The sequence below is a fragment of the Camelus ferus genome, chromosome 29 (genome assembly GCF_009834535.1).
Source record: "Camelus ferus isolate YT-003-E chromosome 29, BCGSAC_Cfer_1.0, whole genome shotgun sequence".
In the NCBI taxonomy this organism is placed as follows: Eukaryota; Metazoa; Chordata; class Mammalia; order Artiodactyla; family Camelidae; genus Camelus; species Camelus ferus.
This window is the reverse complement of record NC_045724.1, coordinates 24,684,547-24,702,308: the sequence shown is the minus strand read 5'-3', so window position 1 is coordinate 24,702,308 and position 17,762 is coordinate 24,684,547. Positions and strand designations below refer to the sequence as shown.

Sequence of the window (17,762 nt, the reverse complement as noted above, 5' to 3'; positions counted from 1 at the left end):
TCCCCCGCTGTCAACATTTGCAGCACGCACTGCGTGTGTCACACCTACTGCACCTACCCTGACATGTCATGTCAAGTTCATAGTTTATGTTAGGGTTCATTCTATTCTGGGGTTTTGACAGATGTATAATGACAAGTATCCACTATTAACAGTACCATCCAGAGCAGTTTTTCTGTCCTAAAAATCCTCTGTGTTCCACCTGTTCAGCCCTCCCTCCTCCAACTCCTGGTGGCCCCTGGTCTTGTTACTGTGTTCGTAGCTTTGCCTTTTCCAGAATGTTGTAGAGTAGGGATCATGTCGTAGTCTGTGGTCTTTTTGGATTGGCTTCTTTTACTTAGTAATATGTATTTGTTTCCTCCTGTTTTTAATGGCTTGAGAGCACATTTCTCTTTATTGCTGAATAGTATTCCAGTGTCTGGATGTACCACAGTCTATTTATCCATTCACGCACTGAAGGACATCTTACTTGCATCTTAGTTGGCAAATATGAGTGAAACTGCTAAAAACATCTGTGTGTAGGATTTTTTTTGTTTGTGTGTGTGGACATAGAAGTTTTCAACTCCTCTCAGTAAATACCAAGGAGCAATGGTCTGCTGGATTAGTGAAATGAGCATCTCGTTACTTCATTAGACAGTTACATTTTTCCATTTATGAATAGTTTAAATACACCTAATATATCTAATATTGACATCATTTTTGTATGAGTAAATAATTGTTAAGTGTTACAGAATGATGATTTTTTAATTCCGTCATTCCTTCTACATCGTTAGCTAGCTTTCTTCCATCAAGATCTGTCTTTACTTGGTTTCTCTAAAATACAGTACCTCCTGGGAATGCTTACGTATTTCTCTTTAGTTACTGATTTTCTAAGTAAGGAGTTGGTTTATTAAGACGCCTCATAAAGAGGCTGTTTTGGAGTTCTTGCTTTTTTTTGACTGAACTATTTATTGAGATAATGGTAGAGTCACATGCACTTGATATAAATAATACTGAGAGATTCCTGTGTACCCTTTACTGAGTTTCTTACAGTGTAAACTGCAGTACAGTAACATAACTGAGATACTGACATTAATACCTCATCTTACTCAGATTCCCCTAATTTTGTTTGTACTCATTTGTGTGTGTGCTTGTGTATTTAGTCTTACACAGTTTTCTCACATGTATTTACACCACAGCCAAGACACTCACTACAAGGATCCCTTGAATTGCCCTCTTGTGTACACACTCCCCACAACCCCACACTGTCAGTGTCACGATATCATGTACACATACCCGCCATATGCGGAGAGAGCTGATGGCTACTCTGTTTATTGATTTTTATAAAAGGGTTTATATAGGACATGCATGATGCCTCACATACCATCTAAGTTATAACAGTGTTAATAATCTTAAGCCATTTAGGTTCCCAGGCTCCTGCAGTAAGCACAGGATGTTACATGATCAAGGACAGATTGTTTTAAAGTTCGTCACAAAACTTCATTAAGTAGGCCATCTCTTATCCAGCCAGCTACGTGACATTTCTCACAGCTTGTTTTATCAGTTTAGCCCATGGATTATTCTCTAGAGCCTTCAGGCGGGGGTCTACACACACCCCGTCATCTCTTCCCGACCCCTACCCCCGCCAGTCACAAACCTGTTCTCCATTTTTAGAATGCTGTCATTTCAAAAATATCGTATCAAGGAAGTCATACGGTATGTGACTTTTGGGGACTGTGTCTTTTTTCTAACTCAGCGTAATTACCTAGTGCTTCAAGTTGTCACATGTATCAATAATTCACGCTCTCTTATTTTGGGGGATTATTTGGAATGCATACCTTTTCATTGATTAAATGCACTTAAATTAACTAAACTCATTATTATTTTTGGTGCTGAAGCTGTCATAATTTTGATATGTGGAATCACCTTCCAACTGGTGCCTGAACATTTTTTATACAGTCCTTTCATTTTAAAACAATCAGTTTATTTATTAAATTATGCCATTATTACCAAAAAGTCCATGTCATAAATGTACGGTTCAGTGGAACTTCAGAAATGATGCAAAGTTGAGATCAGGAGAATGAAAATGACCGGCCCTCCAAAATCCTTTGTGTGCCCCCTTCCAGTCACTATTCCCCCCCACACAACTGGCCTGACACCACAGATTAGTTTTGGCTGTTTTGGGACTTGATGTAAATGGAATTTCACAGCATGTGTTTTTGTTGTTGTTCTTTCTTCTGTTGCTCAGCATTGTGTTCATGAAGTTCATGTTGCTTGTAGTGGTTGTTTGTTCATTTTCATTGCAGTATAATATTCAATTGGGTTAATGTACCATTGTGCTATCGATGGACACTTCAGTTACTACTAGGTTTGGATACTACAAACAATACTATGAACATTCTTATATGCATCTTTTGGTGCACATAAATATAAATTTCTGTTGGATAAAAACCAGGAATGGAATTGCTAGATCAAAGAGCATGTATATCTTTGGGTTTAGGAAATAGTACCAAAGAGTTTTAGAAGGAAATTGTACCAATTTAGACATTTGTCAGCAGTGGATGAGAGTTCCAGCTGCCCCATATCCTGACAACCACTTGGCATTGTCTGTCTTTTAAAATTTAGCCATTCTGGTAAATACAGGCAGTCCTATCTTTGTAGAGTTCTGATACTCATGACTTTTAGCTACCACAGTTTAGTTACACCAGTCCCCCAAAAACATTGTTCTAATTTCAGTTACCGTGGGATATCAACTGCATAAAGCAGACTTGGCTGCTAGCTTTTTAGTGTGAAAATGGTTACATAAATAACAGATGCACATCGTGATCTGTGACTGATCCTGCCTCTTCTTTCATAGTCTGTTGGAGACGGGTCACTGTGTGTATCTAGGATTCAGTTCCCCTGTAGACAGCAAAGTGTGTTGTTGTGTCACCTCCTTGTCTCCCAGTGATAAACCCACATGATTTTTTATATAAAAAGATAATTGACAGAATTGTCCAAAAGGATTAGAGTACAACAAAGGAATGAAAACTGATAACCTCAAAATAAATTTCGATGTGATTAGAAGATTTGAAATTGATGAGAGTAAAGTGAAGGTAGGATGGACCGAGGCCTTTGTGGAGCTCGGTGCAAACCGTATTGAAATGGTCTGTGAATATAAAGACAAGGTAGAGAGCCTCTTTCAGCTTAAATTGCACTGTGGGTAGAAGGCTGCATATGATCGCAATGCAGTGTTTACTTCTACCTTGGATTGAAGACTGCAGAAAGGAAAAAGTCAATCACTTTGGCCAGCAGGCAAGTCAAAGTGTTGAAGTTAGTTGCCACATTGAAAGAAAACAGTGATTACAAGGAAATGGAAGGAGACCCTTTATGCCAGCATGGGCTGGTTTCATCCTTTCAGCAGTTGGCATGAGTCGACAAATGTGATTGATCTGGTGACCCTGCTAATGCAGATCAGGATGCTGCTGTGAAATGTGTACCCACATTCTAAGAGCTAGTTAAGGCAGGTGGTAATGATGATCATCAGATATTTGTTGTTGATCAGACAAGTCTTTGTTGGAAGGGATAGTGGGTTGAAGGGTGGTTCCAAAGAGATGTCCATGCTCTCTCTAATCCCCGGAGTCTTTGAATATTAATGTCGCAAAAGATGTGACTAAATAGAATATTGCTAGGGTGAGATTATCCTATACATACCTGGCTGGGCCCCAAATGCAATCATATGCATGCTTACAAGAGAAATACAGAGGGAGTTTTGAGATAGACGTGCAGGGGAGGACAGACAGACACGCAGAGAAGAGGCTGAGATAAGGAGGTAATGTGGCCTCAACAGCAGACATTGGAGTGATGTGGCAGCAAGGTGAGGATTGCTTGGAGCCAGCAGACCTTTATATGAATCCAGCATAAGTGTATGAAAACAGTCATCAGTCGAACAGGTAAGATCTCCTTTGCTGATGCTTCTACCTGCTGGCTTACTTCTCTCCTCGTAAGTGGAGAACCGTCTTCTTAGCATTCCTTTGTGTTTGGTGGGAATCCTTTGACTTTGCTGTGGGCTCGGGATGCAAGCCGCCTCCCGATACCTGGCCCTCGGGCCTGCATGGAAGAGTGATGGATAAGACCGCACTGACGGACTCGAACGTGTGGGCTGTTGAGGGCTGGGCTGGGGCGGGCTGTAAGGCTGTCGGCATGATTGACACCTTCTTGGGCCTTCAGTTTTCCCTGTCTTTCTGTTGACCCTACCCAGGACTGAACTGTGCAGTAAGTCACTTCCCTGTCATCAAAGGCTTTGTAATAGATATTGTTCAATAATCATTAGGAACAGGTGGCTTCTGTTAGTTCCCAAACAAAGATGAAAACCTTCCTTGATGTATTCCCGGCGCCCACAAGACTCGTTACCTGATCATATAAAGTCTTGGCTTCAGAATGCGTGTCTTGTTTCTAAGCACTACCCCCACACCCTAGGTTAACTATAAAATTGTCCCAGTGGCCCCCCCAGTGATGTGGAGTGCAGCTATGAAAGCTTCTAGATGGTTGTCCACCTGATCCCACCCTGTGAGTAAGCTACCCTGTAAGAAACAGATGCATTGATCACTCAGAGCTCCCTGCCTCATTTTTTGGTCTCAAGATGCCTTCCGAGTTCAGTGGGCACTTTTCGTTCCCTCCTTCCTCCAACACAGAGAGTATATTTCTGTGTGTTAAGCCACCCTGTTAGGAATAATTTATACTGGCATCCTAGGATGAAGGCAAGTCACTGTGTATATTGTTTGGTGCTTTGATTTTTTTTCCCTTAGAAATACATCCCAGTGATGCTTTCATAGTAGCACATAGAGACCTTGGTCTTCTTCTGCTCCTTTGTTTGTTTTTCACCCCTGCATAGTGTTCCACAGTGTGGATCGCTTCCTAACTTGCTATTTCAAACAACGTTGAAACCAAGAGCTCTGAATAAACTTCATTTTACACTTTTGCAGGTGTGCCTGCAGGATGGATTGCTAGATGTGGGCTTGATGGGTCAAAGAGTAAATGCATTTAGCAATGTCAGATTTGCGAAACTCTTGCTTCTAGGTTTGTTCTCTTTCTGTTCCCATGTCTGAAGGCGCTGCTACCCGGTGTGGCCAATAGTCTGCGTTGTTAACTTCTGGGAGTTTAAAAAAATCTGACAAATGAAAACTAGGGTTTGGGAGTACTTTCTTTAATTATCAGTTGGGTATTTTTTCATTTGTTTAAGGGCCATTTATAATTCTTTTTTGTGAATTGTTATTTATGCTCTTCACCTGTTTTTCTGTTGGTTTTTCTTCCTGATTCCTACTAACATTTACTTATATATATATTAGTCAGATGAACCCTTTAACTATGACAAGTGTCCTAAATATTGTTTTCTCAGTTTGCTTTTTGTCCTTTGATTATTTATGATTTTGGGGGGGCCATGCATAGTTTTTAAAAAGTAGTTGAGTTTATCAATATTTCCTTTTATGATTTCTGAGTTTTGAGTCATAGAAAGGCCTACAACAGTCCAACTTTAAAAGTAAAGGAATTCTGTGACAATGAATATACATACGTTCATGTATAACTGAAAAATTGTGTGCTACACTGGAATTTGACACAACATTGTAAAATGTCTATAAATCAATAAAAAATGTTAAAAAATAAAAGTAAAGGAATTCACATGTATTTTCTTCTGATGGTATATAGTTTCACTGTTTACTTTTAGATCTTTGATTATTCGGATGAAGTGACAGAAACCTCAGAGATAGCTAAGAACACCAGCAGCACACTTGCCCTGTGGTTCGGCAGCCCCCAGTTTGTGTTTGCAGTATAGAACTTTTAATTTTACCTTTTTAAGTGATTACCAGTCATACCAGCATCATTTCTTTCCAAAGTCCATTTTTCATGCACTTCCTTGAAATTATGCCTTATCATACACTAAATTCTCATGTATTTTTGTGCGTTTCTATCTTTCTACTATGTTTCCTGGTTTGTCAGTTTACTCATGGGCCATACTGTTTTGAATGTTGAGGCTTTGTTTCACTATTCTTTTCCACCATTTTCTTATTTATTTATTTTTCTTATAAAATTTAGAGTCAACTTTTTTTAGCTCCAGAAAGAAAACTGTTGGTATTTTTATTGGGATGAAATGGATGTGTTAACAGAGGAAGGACTGACATCTTCAGGAGATGGCCAGACCTTCTAGGCAGACCTTCTTATCCAGAAGCCCGGTATTTCTTTCCTGATGTTAAGGTCTAATTTTGTGTTTCTCAGCCATATCTGCAAGTTTCCTAATACTGACTGCTCACATTGGAACCCTTTTTTAAACCACTAATGTAAAAAGTTGGGCTGTGCTGTTAAGAAAGTAAAGCCCCACAGTTCAGTCACAAAACGCAGCCCAGTCTTGTCTGTCACTCACAAAAAGACCTAAGTGGGTCAGTGCGCTCCACGGGCCAGGCTGCCTCCTCGTTGTGGTGCCACCGTTGGTCACACCACCCACATCTGACCTTGCACGAGAATTAGTCCTGTGGCCTTGCTTGCCTGTCGGGGGATGTCCAGTTGTCCTGTGAGAGCCCTGTATTTTCTTAGTTACGTCTTCTGTTTATAGGTATATTATGGTGTTAATTTCTCTATGTGAACTTTATATCCTATTAGTAAGTTTTCTGACTGCAGCTTTTCAGTTGATTTCCTTGCATCTGTGTCATCTGGAAATAGGCATAGTTTTCTCTCTTGCTTTTCGGCCCTTACACTTGTGATTTCTCTTGTCAGATGCACTGACTGCTGCCTCCAGGGCAGTGTTCAGCAGCCGGGGTCTCAGTGGGCAATCCCGGCCTGTTCCTGCTTGCTGTGCTGTCCCGTGAGATGGATGCTCTGCCCACACTCCTGCCTGTGGAAGCATGCCTCTGATCTAAATTAGGTGGGGATCACCTGCAGCCTCTCTCCCTCCCATGCCCATGACGCATTTTACTGTCCAGTTCTACTGAACCCTGATATGGCCTGGAGCCTTTCCATCCTTACCAGATACTAATCGCATGTGAAAACTGGGGTGAAGTGTAGCTGCTATCCCACACTTAAACCCGAACTGTGGCTGCAGAAATTGCACCTATTGAGTCACACTTTTAACCCAGGAGACACACTGAACTTCTGATAAGTTTTGATAATGACACAACTACTGAACTTACTAAAAAATACTAATTCTTGGTGCTGCTCGGGGGACGTGTCCTGTAATAAGCACAGTCTTCTCCCAGAACTCGAGGCGGGCCTCTGTGACTGCATATGTGTAAGACTCACTGATATGAGGCCCAGGCCAGACTCCCTCCCTAGTGCCCTTCCAGCCGCCCTGCACCACATCCCGGGACGGGCAGGTCCTCTGTCCAGCCACAGCTCAGGTTCCGCCTCCTCCTTACGGCATACAGTGACACCTCTTTTTCTGACTTACTGTCTGAGCCCATTATTTTTCCCCTTGTACTGATAATTAACTCCAGATGTAAATGTGCACTCTTCTCCCAACTGGTTTGTAAGCCATTCATTTATTCAACAAATATTTTTCAAATACCTGCTTTGCTGAGACCTGTGTGCCAGGCTCCCAGGATACAGCTATGACAAAGCACCAAGGATTATTTTTGCTCAGAAGTTTAGTGAAAGTCACATAGGAAATGATTAATTGAGCAAAAAATATTTTATTTCAATTGTATATGACAGAGGAAAGATGCAGGCTACTCAGAGAATCTAAAATAGATCTTACCTGGAGGGTTGATGTACTTTGTCACCTGCAGCATTGTTCGCATGGGAGGTAAACAATAGCTATTTATAATTGATGAGTAAACAGATCATCCGTAAAGCACAGAAAGCCTGATCCTTACTGACAAATGGAGAAAAAATGGCAATAGGTTTAAAGATGAACACTTTGAGAGTTTCTTATACTTAAAGAAAAGCTTAGACTGTATAGATATACGGTTTCCTTTTGCCTTCTGGAATTTACTAAAATATGTCCCATGATTCTGAAATGGAATTACAGGACAGTGATGGATCTTTTGAGGTTATTTGATCTTTTGCCATAAGTTTGACAAGTCAGATTAAACTTCACTAGCCAGATAAAGCCAAACACAAAGAAACAGTGTTTGCTAACATGGTGGCCTAGAAGTCTTGGCAGAGAACTCAATATTTTGGGCTGTTATGAAATTTTCATAATTGCACAAGTCGTCTTTGAAACTCTTACAGCATAATAGGTACAAGGTTAATTATAACAAATGCATTTTGCTTTGTTAAATCAAACTGATAGTGGTAGTAGACAATTAAATAAAACTCATTTTCAAGAAGTATTTTTAGCTGACAATAGAAATACACATCTGACCCACTTTAGTAAAATTTACAAAGGAATTCCCCCTCATCATCATGCAGGCGTTGCATTTACCCAGTATCCTAACACAAAGAACTTGTGAGACTGACATGAAGACATCGTAAGGGTGCTCAAAATGAGGCTGATGGCTGCCTTGTATGCCTAATGGACCAATGGGAACCTAGAGCTTGGGGTGGTCATGCACAGGTCACACAGGGGACCCCAAGCTGGACCCAGTCCCCTCACTCACAGCGTAGTACTTTTCCCACCACCACACATTTGAAAAATGTCCACAATTAACTATCTGTAAAACTGAAACCACACCTATGGGTGAAAGCAACTCTATTAGAACAAAATCCATTTAAGAGAACCCGGGGCTGTGGAAGGTTAACACTGCAGTGATTCAGATCGTGTGAATCCCAAGGGCTTTAAAGGGTTAGAAAGTTATGTTTCATTAAAATAATCCACTAAAATGGCTGCATGTGTGTTTTTATTCAGAAAACATAATCTCTTTCCCAGAGTTGAGCGTTCCTCCCTGTGAGCAGATTCGAACGTTGTTACATTGTGACGCTCTCTCTCTAAGAACCAGAGGTTTGACCCAGAGTGGATTTCTCAGTGGCCTTGTTCACTCTAGTCATGGTGTATTTTGAAATGGTCACAATTCTGGGTGACTGAGGAGTTTCAAACCTCTGATGCCACCCTACCCACATCTTCATGTTTTCTCTAGCTTCCTGATTAGCATGGCTTATGCAAATGGCAAGCCATAGAGAACCACACAGAATAATGTGTTTTGACAGCAGGTGGCAGTCCCTTCATGGGGGCTGCTTCTCTGCCATCTTCTCTTCTCCAATCTCAGGTCAGGGATTTATTCCTTCCTTCCTTTCTACATCCACTCCCTCCCTTCCTCCTTGCCTCTCTTCCTTCCTTCCTTCCTTTTGATGTATTACCTCACTTTTATTTTATTTATTTATTTTTATGTATCAGGGATTTCTATGTTCACATGATTGCACCCTGGATACCAGCAACTGTATGGTTGTAAGAGCCCAGCAGAAAATTCTTAAAATTAAGATAATTCAAGGGAAGTTGAATAAAGAGACTATTTGCAGAAGTGTGGGCAGGGCTTTAGAAAACCAAGTGGGGGAGTGCAGAACACAGTGGCTGGAAACAGCAGGTGCGTGGCCACCCCTAGTTCTAAAGATGCACGGGGGGGGGGGGGCAGCATGGAGCCGGGAGCACTCTGGAACCTGAGACCTTCAGTCCAGCACAGGGAAAGAGCCAGCACAGGGGCTGTTTATCAGTCACCCACAGGCCCGTCTCAAGCCCGGCAACCTGAAGAGAGGCAGGTAGTGGCCATCAGTTCTGGTAAAACTTGCCTGTTTCAACACAGTGGCTTCTGAACTCTAGCACACTTAGCTTTGTTCCCAGAAGCTCCCAACTCGTGGCCCTCCCTTTGGCTTCCCTGCCTCGGTATCTGTTGAGCAAGCTGGTTTTGGTTTTGTAACCTCGTGTTACTCAGAGTACCTTTTCAAGTAGGCACAACTAGAACAAATGCTGGATACCTGCTTGCCAAAGAAAGGAGGAGGCACAATTAGCTTTGTCTTGCCTTGACTGATCCTGTTCAGCCTGTCACTCTGGTCTGCTCGGCACTCCTGGGCCCTGTGACCCAAGTTCTTCTTTGGGCGATAACCCTGGCTGCTCCCCTCGCGTTGTAGGTTTTTATTCCGTCCCTATCCTGACCGGGTGGCAAGAGCTCACTGCTGGACAAGAGGTACATGTGGAGATCAGTATCCTGGAGGCATTGGCTTTTCTACCTTTTTTCTTTTAAGAATTTTTACCTCCTCCCCCAGATTCTCACTTTTGGAAGCATATTTTCAGTATAGCGATTCTGTTAACGTCTTTATATGGAAGATGCCATGGCTCATATTTAACTCTTTCCTATACATTTTGAGACTGTTTGCATACTTAACTACTTTCTTGTTCCGGGCAGAAACTCCCTTCTGAACTTACAAAGTTGGACAAATGCCAAATTCGGTCTTAAGGAATAAAGAGGTGAAATGTGGTATAAGGTCACACAGTCCTAACGTCTTCTCAGGCTGGGTTTCTGGTTGGGATGGACCAGGTGACAGGCCCAGGGCTGACGTGGTGGGTTGGCTCCTGGACTGCGCTGAGCCCCTGCTGTTCTGTCAGCTGTCCCCGGGCCCTGGATTATGCCTGCGACGGGACCAGGGAAGGCTTGGAGCTCATGGTTGATGCCATCTAGCATTCGGCACCTTGGTTATTTCAGGAAGAGCAGTACAAGGGCCTTGCAAAGTACGCTTACGAGTTAGGGCAGATTTCGTTTCTGAGGTACATTGAGCGACATGTTCCTGAGGCCAACAAGAGAAGGAGGGGCTTGTCAGTTTCCACAGCTCCCCCTCGGTGTTACCTGTGGGTCACCGCCTTGGAAGTGGCCCGCCCAGGTGAGAAGGCTGGCATTCCCATGGCTGCATAGTCTTGGGCCAGTTACCTACCTACCATGTAGTGCTCTGAAAATGGGGTGAACATATGCCTACCTTGTTATTTGCTGTGAGAGCAAATGAGATAATGTAGGTAAAGTGCTTAGCAGTGTCTGGCACAGAGAGAAAGCCCTAAAAAAAAATACAACAGAACATTAGTGAACTGAGGGACAACTTCAGGGACACAAATGTATGTATATTTAGAGCCTCCAAAAGACAGGGCGTGGGGGGGGTGTTCAAAATAAAATACTCCAAGAGACATTGGCCAAAAATTGTCCAGCTCTTTTGAAAACTATAAACCCATAGATTCAATGAATGCAACAAATTTCAGTCACAAGGAAAAGTGAAAAATACATGAAAATACGTCATAATCAAATTAAAAGGAGGAAAAACTGGTATCTTGCATACAGAAGAACCAAGGTGTGACCTTGTACCCACTGCAAGAAGCGTGGAGTCCTGAACACGGTGAAGCAACATCTTTAAAACCCCTTAAGTATGTCTGGTTTATTATTACAGTTATATACCAATAAAGCTTTTACAATTTTTTATTAATATTTGTGTTAGTTCAAAATTTTATACTCTTTTTTTTTTAACATTTTTTATTGATTTATAATCATTTTACAATGTTGTGTCAAATTCCAGTGTTCAGCACAATTTTTCAGTCATTCATGGACATATACACACTCATTGTCACATTTTTTTCTCTGTGAGTTATCATAACATTTTGTGTATATTTCCCTATGCTATACAGTGTAATCTTGTTTATCTATTCTACAATTTTGAAATCCCAGTCTATCCCTTCCCACCCTCCACCCCCCTGGTAACCACAAGTCTGTATTCTCTGTCTGTGAGTCTATTTCTGTCCTGTATTTATGCTTTGTTTTTGTTTGTTTGTTTTTGTTTTTGTTTTTTTAGATTCCACATGTGAGCGATCTCATATGGTATTTTTCTTTCTCTTTCTGGCTTACTTCACTTAGAATGACATTCTCCAGGAGCATCCATGTTGCTGCAAATGGCATTATGTTGTCAGTTTTTATGGCTGAGTAGTATTCCATTGTATAAATATACCACAGCTTCTTTATCCAGTCACCTGTTGATGGACATTTAGGCTGTTTCCATGTTTTGGCTATTGTAAATAGTGCTGCTATGAACATTGGGGTGCAGGTGTCATCCTGAAGTAGATTTCCTTCTGGATACAAGCCCAGGAGTGGGATTCCTGGGTCATATGGTAAGTCTATTCCTAGTCTTTTGAGGAATCTCCATACTGTTTTCCATAGTGGCTGCACCAAACTGCATTCCCACCAGCAGTGTAGGAGGGTTCCCCTTTCTCCACAGCCTCTCCAGCATTTGTCATTTGTGGATTTTTGAATGGTGGCCATTCTGACTGGTGTGAGGTGATACCTCATTGTAGTTTTGATTTGCATTTCTCTGATAATTAGTGATATTGAGCATTTTTTCATGTGCTTTTTGATCATTTGTATGTCTTCCTTGGAGAATTGCTTGTTTAGGTCTTCTGCCCATTTTTGGATTGGGTTGTTTATTTTTTTCTTATTGAGTCGTATGAGCTGCTTATGTATTCTGGAGATCAAGCCTTTGTCGGTTTCACTTGCAAAAATTTTCTCCCATTCCGTAGGTGCAAGGCCGGCGGACCCCGCCCCGCCCCCCTCGCGGGGAAGCGGGGGGGCGCCGGGGGCCTCCCACTTATTCTACACCTCTCATGTCTCTTCACCGTGCCAGACTAGAGTCAAGCTCAACAGGGTCTTCTTTCCCCGCTGATTCCGCCAAGCCCGTTCCCTTGGCTGTGGTTTCGCTGGATAGTAGGTAGGGACAGTGGGAATCTCGTTCATCCATTCATGCGCGTCACTAATTAGATGACGAGGCATTTGGCTACCTTAAGAGAGTCATAGTTACTCCCGCCGTTTACCCGCGCTTCATTGAATTTCTTCACTTTGACATTCAGAGCACTGGGCAGAAATCACATCGCGTCAACACCCGCCGCGGGCCTTCGCGAAAAATTTTATACTCTTAATACTAGTTTAATTAAATACAGAATTTTGGCTTGAATTTCTCCAATCCCACCGCCCCCCACCCCAGCCCTTAGTTATTAAAAGAGATTTTCCAGTGTCTTCTAGCATTAGTATGTCTGACATAGAGCCTTCAGTCTGTCTGTTATTCCTTTGTAGATAATTTGAGTTTAATCTTTGATAGATTTTTTAAATTTCTTTTAGTTGATGATGTTTAAAGGGTCGCTATGGTGCAGCTAGATATGAATTTACATTTCTGTAACCTGCGTGGCGCCCCCTAGATGTTTTCTATCCTTGGATTAAAATCTTTTCTTCAATGCAATAAAATCTGCAGCCATTGTGTTTTTAAATGACATCTTGATTGAGATATAATTGACAGGCCATAAAATTCTTTTTTTTTTTTTTAAATGTACAATTCAGTCATTTTTAGTATATCACCAAGGTATGCAGCCATCACCGTTGTCTAATTCCGGGACAATTTTACCACTAGGAAAAGAAGCCTCAGACTGTTAGTCACCCCCATTCAGCCTCCACCCTCTCCCCTTCCACAGCCCTTGGCAAACACCAGTCTGCTTTCTGTCTCTGTGGGTTTATCTCTTCTGGATATTTACTATAAACAGAATCATACAACATGTGACCTTTTGTGTCTGGCTTCTTTCACTTAGCCTAATGTTTTCAAGGTTCATCCATGTAGCAGCATGAAACTATTTCATTCACCTTTATGGTTGAATAATATTCCATTGTATGCATAGACCACATTTTATTAACCCATTCACCTGCTGATGGATATTTGGGTTGTCCCCACATTTTGGTTATTATGAATAATGTTGCTGTAAACATTTGTGTACAAGTTTTTGTGCAGACATGTGTTTTCAATTCTCTTGTGTTTACAGCTAGGGAGTGGAAATGCTGGGTCCTATGGCAACTACATGATTAACTTTTTGAGGAATTACTTCTGCTTCCCAGAGATGTATGAGGGCTCCAACTTTTCTGCATCTTGGAGAACATTTGTTATTGGCCATCTTTTTAAAAAGTTTTAGCCGTTCCAGTGGGGGTGACGGTCTACTATTTTCTTCTTTGTCATTTTTTGCAGTTTCATTGTTTGGAATTTCTAAAAGGTATTTATTGAAGTCGTTCAGTCTACTCTTGTCACTTACCTTATTTTTCAATTAAAAAAATTCTTTGTTTTGCTATGGATGAATTTCTCACTGTTAACTTTCTGTTATCTAATGCAGTCTTTAACTGTGTAGAATCTATCCTGTTTAGTTTTTTGCCTAATAACAGTGTACCTCATTTATTGCTAACACATTTTAATTTCATAATTTCTTGCTCTTTTTTTTTGTTAATGGATGGCCTTCCTGCCTTTAGCTCTTTGAAAATCTTGAAATACTTGTTTTAAACTTCCTTCTCAGATGATCTTAGTATCTGCATCGCATCATGAGGGAAGTCATTATTGTTGCATTTATTGGCTTTCTTAATGTTGTTTTCCTTGTATAATACAGAACTTTATAGGGCTACTCGTATCAAATGGAAGTATTTGCTTCTCTCTTCCTCATTCTCACTTGTTTAACAGTTTTGGTTCAGAAATAGAATTTATCTGAGGCCACTTCCCCATAATGAAGTAAATTATATTGCAAATCTAGTGGCTAAGCCTGTAGGTGGCTTTGCCCAGGTCCTGGTTCTTCAACTGTATCTGCTTACTCCTACCACCCGGAGTAACCAGCCCTCCTAGTCAGCAATCTTGACTTTTTCCCAGCCTTCTTCAACAGATGGGAGGACCTGCGCATTCTGTGAATGGCAGGGAGCCCCCGGGGAGACCCGGGGGACTGCGAGGAGACAGCTGCTGTACTAAACACGCTGCTGGTGTTCTCAACACGAAAGGATGTGGCAGGAACAACATAAAGCGTGTCGGGTATTTTGCCAGTGATGCCACGGAGTCCATCTCTGGGCAGGGTTATAGGCACATGGTGGAGACTGAAACAGGGAGGTAAAAAAGTAACTCCTGAGGGTATTTTATAGTTTAAAAGAACTTATGTATTTATTTTGTGGTTTAAGACCATTCACCACAGAGCAAAAAATAGTTCAGACACATAACTTGATTTGAAAAGCAAGAGAGTAACTAAGGATATCCAAGCGGTCAGTAAGCATCTAACATGATGTCTAATCTGACTGGTTATTAAGGAAATGTAAATTAAAATGGATCACTGTTTCATCATACAGATTTCACATGTTTGTTGTAGACGATTGAGAAAGTGAAGAAGAGTATTCAGGGGCTGTGCAATTAGTTTCTGACTCATGAGAAACAGCCATCAGGACAAGGAATCCTTCCCTGGACCTTCTCAGCCTCTGACCAGGACTGAAGCCCACAGACAGTATCTCATCCCTGCGAGGCCTTGGGTGAGGGATACCTGGTCCCCCAGAGGCTCGGGTGAGGGATACCTGGTCCCCCAGAGGCTCGGGTGAGGGATACCTGGTCCCCCAGAGGCTCGGGTGAGGGATACCTGGTCCCCCAGAGGCTCGGGTGAGGGACACCTGGTCCCCGAGAGGCTCAGGGGAGGGACACCTGGTCCCCGAGAGGCTCAGGGGAGGGACACCTGGTCCCTGAGAGGCTCAGCTGAGATACCCAGGTGAGGCGGGGCAAGGTGGAGAGAAGCCCACGAGGCACAACTGGGGGACTTGGATAGTGTAGCTGACCCTGTGTGCGCTGACTGTGCTGGGCCTTAAGCATCGGTATAGTTGAAATGTGAACTTATTCCCATAAGCTAATGAGGCGTAGATGAAGGGAGTGTGGCAGGAGAGTTTCAGGTCACAGTGCTGGGATTTCAACCCGGGCAGCCTGGCCTCGGAGTTCACATGTTGCTAATTCTCAGGAGGAACCCAGGCCAGCACTCAGGCTTGGAGGAGAACTGGGGAGGCCCAGGTGAGGGGAACTGAGGTGAAGAGTCCCAGTACCGGGAAAGGTACAGAGTGGAGCAGCAGTGCCCTCTGCAGTTCGTGCTGATCATCCTGAAAGGTGCATGACGTTTTCCAGGAGAGGCTCTGAGTGAGCTGCAGCTTTGAGTTCACCTTACCCAAGGCTCTAGCCCATTTAACCCAAAGTCCCAGTTCTGAACTTGTCCTAGCCCTGGTCCTCCCATGGTTTTGGAACTCGGACACGTGTGCTGAGCACACGCTGAGTGCCACAGCCAGAGAACCCTCACCTGAGTTTAAAACAGCATCCCAGGTGACTCTTAGGCAAATACCCCTCAGCACTTAAATAGGAAATTCTTGAAAAAGCAAAGCCTTCAGCAGGTAGAGCTGTGAAAGTCTCATGATGGGATTTCAGACTGAAGGCTGGACAGCACGGGGGACAACTGGGGACACGGGGAGGCTGCACAGCACCGCCCGAGGCGCGTTCTGTGCGCAGCCACCCTTGCTCACTGCATGATAGGGGCCTGGGTCGGGACCTGGCTTTGTTTGACATTTAGCGCAGGAGCCGGTGGCCCCACAGTCAGCGAAAGGGAAGGAGCCATCTTGCCCGATGGGCTTTTTTCTTTCCCCTTTCTTCCTCCTCCTCCTCCTGTTTCCCCGGCCCCTCCTCCGTTCCCTCCCTCCCTAAACATTAGTGGTGCGCCTCTAGGCTCTCAGTTCACCATGTATGAAGGGCTGAGGAAACAGAAGAGTGAGTGACGCTGTCCCATCCCAGACACTGCTGGGCCCTTGGCAGACACCACGGAGGGTGGAAGCGAGGGCCAGACACTTGCGTGTTAACCACCCTGAGTGTCGGTCTACACAGCCACCTCAAATAGAAATGAAAGGGCTCCTCGGGGAGAAAAGCAGTGTCTTCATTTGACTGTGTTACTTTCTCGGACATGCTGGGTGAGCTCTGTATGTACACATGCTGTGTCATTGTGAGATAATAGTTGGGTTACTATCTTCTCAGGCAGGGACAAGTCATTCTACTCTTACTGTCTCTTGGGTGTTGGCTGGATTTCTTGTTTTTAAGATTTGGGAATCCTTAGTTCTAGGGGAGAGAATTCAGTGATTTTTTTCTTTTCCCCTCAAACGACTAGCCCCATGTCTCTCAAATCTCACCTGCAGATGGGTTTTGTTTGGGACACAGTGTTTTAAATGGAATCAATGGCAAAATGAGAAACTTGGGATATTATCATGGAAATCTAGGTTTTGGATTATTTTGGAAAAGTCTGGTGATACTGGGCTGGCATTTCCAAAGGAAACCATCGGCTCAGGCTGGATAGAGACCTGCCATCTCTGGTGTGGTCCAGCCCCTCACTCCTTGTCATTTTGGACTCGGGCGTCCACAGACCAGCTGCTGTTTATTAGTGTCTTCCCAGTCTGCTTCAAACACTTACACTGTTTGCATCTCTAGTTCAAAAGGAGGAGGGAGGGCTCTCATCTGGAAGAAGTCACCCTGTCGAGGATCAGGAAGATAGACGGTGGTGGGGCTCCGTGAGTGGGAGGGACCTGTGACCCCTGCACTGATGCTGCACATAGCCATGTACATGGCCGAGCGGATGTCCCCGAAACCCAGCTTGCACAGCTACAGTGCAGAGGCTCTTCCTCCGTCGTCCTCAGTTGCTAAACTCCAATTTTGGGGGGAAGAACACAAAAGAAAGGATGGGTGGGGGTCCTAGGAAGATGACTTAGTGGATGGGAGTTTAGCTGCAGGTGGTTTCAATTAGAAAAACAAAGAAATACCTGTATTTGTACCTGTATGTTGTCCTAGATGGGTTAATTAATATGAGTAGTCATAAACTTCTTGTGTGATGAGAATTTGCCTTAAAAAAACCTTCATAACACCTTTCTCAATAATCTGGTCACCAAATCCCTTTGTTCATTCATATATCCATCCATCAGATATTGGAGGACCCACTATGGTGGCGGGTGTAGGAGTGGACGACAGTGAGCAAGAGAGGGTCCCAAGTTCTTCCCGTTCTTGGTAGGGACCTG

At 43.1% G+C, this 17,762-nt stretch overlaps 1 long non-coding RNA gene across 1 annotated transcript in view; it reads left to right on the top strand.

Annotated features, from left to right (window-relative positions):
• Nucleotides 1-3,595: 3,595 nt before the first annotated feature.
• LOC116660519 overlaps nucleotides 3,596-17,762 on the top strand; it is a 150,675-nt gene continuing 136,508 nt past the window's right edge. Inside the window, exon 1 of the long non-coding RNA XR_004316098.1 lies at nucleotides 3,596-3,908. This is a non-coding gene — a long non-coding RNA (uncharacterized LOC116660519). The remainder of the gene's footprint in view (nucleotides 3,909-17,762) is intronic.